The 4,916-nt window shown below is 51.5% G+C and overlaps 1 protein-coding gene across 5 annotated transcripts in view; it reads right to left on the bottom strand.

Moving 5' to 3' along the window:
* ZMAT5 (zinc finger, matrin-type 5) overlaps positions 1-4,916 on the bottom strand; it is a 42,987-nt gene that overhangs the window by 26,808 nt on the left and 11,263 nt on the right. Inside the window, exon 2 of one of the 5 annotated variants that reach the window (XM_011995699.1) lies at positions 1,231-1,349. The exons of 3 other annotated variants lie outside the window; for them this stretch is intronic. The gene's annotated coding sequence lies outside the window, so the exon portion shown is untranslated. The remainder of the gene's footprint in view (positions 1-1,230; positions 1,350-4,916) is intronic. One more of the 5 variants, XM_011995698.1, reaches the window with a different exon arrangement.

The raw sequence follows: 4,916 nt of genomic DNA, 5'->3' as shown, positions 1-4,916 counted from the left end.
GTGGTGGCACACACCTGTAATCCCAGCTACTCGGGAGGCTGAGGCAGGAGAATCACTTGAATCCAGGAGGCTGACAGAGGTTGCAGTGAGCCGAGATCGCACCACTGCACTCCAGCCTGGGTGACAGAGCGAGACTCCCTCCCAAGAAAAGCAAAAAACAAAAAACAAAAAACAAAAAAAACAGCAAAACAAAAAAGAACCAGCTGTGCAGATCCCCCACTGCCCAGGGATGGCACTGGGGTAAGGGGGCACACATTCCACCTACTTCACAGGTCTGTCCCCATAGGCATGTGACTGAGGCCACGTTCCTAGACAGAGGCTGGCCTTCAACAAGATGACCTCGCTCAGGTGTAAAATTCTAGAGCTCCTGAACCAAATGCCTCCCGTTCTGATGCCTTTGCCCATGTTAGGATAGGGTTCAACTTGCAGAATCCTCTGGACACATGCAGTGCACTGCCAGACACACAACTTGGCAAGCAGAATGCTGGCTGGAGTTCAGCTCCAGCTCCCCCCTCAGCCAGGTGCCCTTGCACAAGGTGCAACCTGCACCACCGTACTTGGCAGCCGAGGCGGGGGTCAGGGACAGGGGAGAGAGGAGACAGCTGGAGTGTCTCTAAACAGCGCCCAGACACCAGCATGGGGTGCTGACTAAGCTGGCCCCCTCTGCTGTGATTCATCCCCATCCTCTGAGGGTGGCACGCACAGCAGAGTGTGAGCGAGGTCCCGTCCGGAACACAGAACCATCCGGCCTCACTCCCTGCCAGAAACACAGGTGGTGCCATCCACCCACTCCCAGGGACCAGATGCATGGCTGCAAAGGCATCTGCTGGATCCCGGGAGCATTGGCTCCGGGGTGACAGTGCTGGCTCCTCGTGGCCAAGGGGCAGCGGGCAAGGCTAGTGGGACAACCTCTGGGCCACATGGGTCACATCTGAATTCCAGCTCTGCCGCTTATAAGCTGGGTGACCCCTGGGAAGTCATTTCATCTCTGTGGATCTATCCTTAGCTATAAAATATGGATCCCACAGCTGCTGAGATTTACCGAGGCAGTAGTACATTAAGATGCCTAGTAGCCAGCTGCAATGGCTCAGGCCTGTAATCCCAACATGTTGGGAGGCCGAGGTGGGAGGATCACTGGAGCCCAGGAGCTCGAGACCAGCCTGAACAACATGGGCAGACCCCATTTCTACAGAAAGAAAAAAAAAATTAGGCAGGCATGGTGGTGCACACCTGTAGTCCCAGCTATTTGAGAGGCTGAGGTGGGAGGATAGCTTGAGCCCAAGGAGGTCAAGGCTCCAGTGAGCTGAGACTGCACCACTACATTCCAGCCTGGGTGACAGAGACCCTGTCTCAAACAAAGAAAAAAAGGTGCCTAGCATACAGTTCCTGCTCAATAACGGAGGCTGTTACTGTTGTTACTATTATCATTCAGGCTGCCCATCCCCTGGCCCTCTAAGTGAACACACTCTGAATCCTGCTTTAAAACCGCAGTCAAGGCCGGGCACGGAGGATCATGTCTGTAATCCCAGCACTTTGGGAGGTGGGTGGATCACCTGAGATCAGGAGTTTGAGACCAGCCTGACCAACATGGTGAAACCCCATTTCTACTAAAAATACAAAATTAGCCGGGCATGGTGGCACACACCTATAATCCTAGTTACTCAGGAGGTTGAGGCAGGAGAATTGCTTGAACCCAGGAAGCAGAGGTTGCAGTGAGCTGAGATTGTGCCACTGTGCTCCAGCCTGGGTGACAAAGCGAGACCTTGTCAGAAAAGACAGACAGAAGAAAGAAAGAAAAGAAGGAAAGAAGGAAGGAAGGAAGGAAGGAAGGAATGAAGGAACGAAGGAGGGAAGGAAGGCAGGCAAAAACTAGTCAAGGCACTGTGGGGTGGCAGAGGGGAGAAAAGAGACTGGGGATGGTGGGTGAGGGGTGACAGCTTCAGATTTGATTCCCACTTGCTTGGCACTTCGCTTTCATTCCTTTATTTAATCCTCCTAGAGACGCTCTGAATAGATATCAATATCAAGTGTCCATTTTGCAGACCAGAAAACAGGCTTGGGAATCCTCAGTCCTAATTTGTTCACAGCCACGTCCAGAAGGACTCTAACAATATTCATAACAATGACTGTTAGTGTCGGCAACAGTAATGACACTCACATCAGTAACCAATAACAATCACGTCTCATCATCCTGAGCTGCCAGTGGGCCAGGGTGCCAGGGACCCCTACATCCCCTCCTGTGGAGCCTTCACCATGACACTGTGAAGCCACATCCCCAAGGCCTCAGCCAAGGCACACCAGAGCTGGCACGCACACTTGGGTCTGGCTGACCCCAGAGCCCACTCTCTCCCCATCCCACTGTCCTGCCACGAGGCTGTTACAGGGCAAACATTTGTGCTTCATCAATATTCTCCATTCCTTTTGTTGTGTGTGTCTCAGGTACAGACAGAGCTGGCTTTGGCACAAGGCAAAAATAAGCCAACAGCTCGGCCTTTGGCCAGGGGCTGGGATGTGCACTGTAATTATCCTGGACTTGTGCTCACCACGGGCGACCCTGAAGCTCACCTGTTATTTTTTCTAATTATGGCACCTCCAGACCCCAGGTAAACAGTAAACCACAGCCAGAGGACGGTTTTATTGCACGCCCACTAGGAGCTCAGTAATGTCCCAGTGTCACATATGCCTGCCATCTGGAGTTGATGGCATCGGAACCACCCTGTGGGGGTGGCCTGCAGACTGCTGGTGCAGGACCCTGCTCCGAAGGAAGTGCCAAGGAAATCCAGAGGCCTTTCTTGACCGGATCCCCGTATGCTAGAGGGATCCTTGAGATCCTTGGGTGGCAGCCACACACCTTTTTCATCCCGACCTCATCCCTACGTTTGCCTCCTGCTCTCCCCTGGGGTAAGGCACTTCATCTTATTCCCATAGGTTTAAGGCAGCGAGGGGCCCACCCACTGCAATTTCTAACTCGGCAGGTCTAGGACAGGGCCAGGATCTAAGAAAGTCCTGATTCAGACTCCACAGAGAAATGCTAGTCCAGGCCGGGCACGGAGGCTCGCACTTGCAATCCCAGCACTTTGGGAGGCCAAGATGGGAGGATCACTTGAGCCCAGGAGTTTGAGACCAGCCTGGCAACATAATGAGATCCCATCTCTACAAAAAAAATTTTTTTAATTTGACCAGGCACAGTGGCTCACGCCTTTAATCCCAACACTTTGGGAGGCCGACGCAGGTGGATCACCTTAGGTCAAGAGTTCAAGGCTAACATGGTGAAACCCCATCTCTACTAAAAATACAAAAATTAGCTGGGCAGGATGGTGCATGCCTGTAATGCCAGCTAGTCCGGAGGCTGAGGTAGGAGAATCACTTGAATCTGGGAGGCGGAGGTTGCAGTGAGCCAAAATCACACCCCTGCACTCCAGCAAAGTTAGCTAGGTATGGTAACACACACCTGTAGTCCCAGCTACTTGGGAGGCTGAGGTAGAAGGATCACTTTGAGCCCAGAAGTTCAAGGCTGCAGTGAGCCTCGATCATGCCAGTGCACTCCAGCCTGGACAACAGGATAAGACCCCCATTTCAAAAAAACAAAAAACAAAACAACAAAAAAAAAACCAAAACAAAAAAAAAGGACTTCACAGGAAAAAAAAAAAAGAAATGCTAGCCTAAGGTAGCAGGTGATGGAAAGAACAGAGAGGGTGAGAACATGCTCAAGGTCACACAGAACAATCCTTTGAAGCTGTTTTTTCTTAAACACAACACTCTAATCACCAACCCAGGTCTGAATCCAACCCCTGCCACTCTCAGGCTGTGTAACTCTCAACAAACTACTTACCTCTGAGTTTCATCTGGAAGATGAGGGTAATGACTCTATTTCATAAGATTACTATGAGAATTAAATCATGCATGCTAGGTGCCTAGCACTGTGCCTGGCACGCCAATGGTGCTTCATACACGCTTCTGCGTGTGGCAGCCAGCCTCCAAGCCCCCAGCAATCCTACCTCCTGACTTTCACACCTTGTGTAGTCCCCTCACAAGCTGGGTCAGGGTTGGTCTGTGTAACCAAGAGAACAGAGCAGAGGTGAGGGTATGCCATTTCCAAGAACAGGTTATAAAAGACATGGCAGGCAGGGCACGTTGGCTCACGCCTGTAATCCTAGCACTTTGGGAGGCCAAGGCGGGCGGATCACTTGAGGTCAGGAGTTTGAGACCAGCCTGACCAACATGGGGAAACCTTGTCTGTACTAAAATACAAAAAATTAGCCAGGTGTGGTGGCGTGCGTCTATAGTCCCAGGTACTTGGGAGGCTGAGGCAGGAAAATTGCTTGAACCCGGTAGATGGAGGTTGCAGTGAGCTGAGATCACCACTGCACTCCAGCCTGGGCCACACACACAAAAAAAGGCACTGCCGCTTCCATCTCAGTGTCTTCTTTCTCTGATCACTTGGTCTGGCGGTAGCCAGCTGCCACACTGTGAGCAGCCCTGCAGGGTGGCCCACGTGACGAGGAACTGAGACCCCCTGCTAACAGCCATGTGAATCCATTTGGAAGCAAACCCTCCGTCCCCAGTTAAGCTTTCAGATGACTGTACTCTGGCTGGTATCTTGAGTGCCACCTCCTGAGAGACTCAGCCAGAACCACTCAGCTAAGCAGTGCCCAAATACCTGACCCTCAGAAACAGTATGAGAGAATAAAAGTTTGTTGCTTTAGGTTGGATGCAGTGGTTCATTCCTGTAATCCCAGCACCTTGGGAGGCCAAGACAGGAGGATCGCTTAAGTCCAGGAGTTCAAGACCAGCCTGAGCAACATAGTAAGACCCTATCTCTACAAAAAGTATTTTTTTAAAAATTAGATGGGTGTGGTGATGCATGCCTATAGTTTCAGCTACTTGGGTGGATGAGGTGGGAGGATTGCTTGAGC

Source organism: Mandrillus leucophaeus, unplaced genomic scaffold, assembly GCF_000951045.1.
Source record: "Mandrillus leucophaeus isolate KB7577 unplaced genomic scaffold, Mleu.le_1.0 Scaffold496, whole genome shotgun sequence".
In the NCBI taxonomy this organism is placed as follows: Eukaryota; Metazoa; Chordata; class Mammalia; order Primates; family Cercopithecidae; genus Mandrillus; species Mandrillus leucophaeus.
The sequence above is the reverse complement of the archived record's forward strand: the minus strand, read 5'-3'. Positions and strand labels throughout refer to the sequence as shown.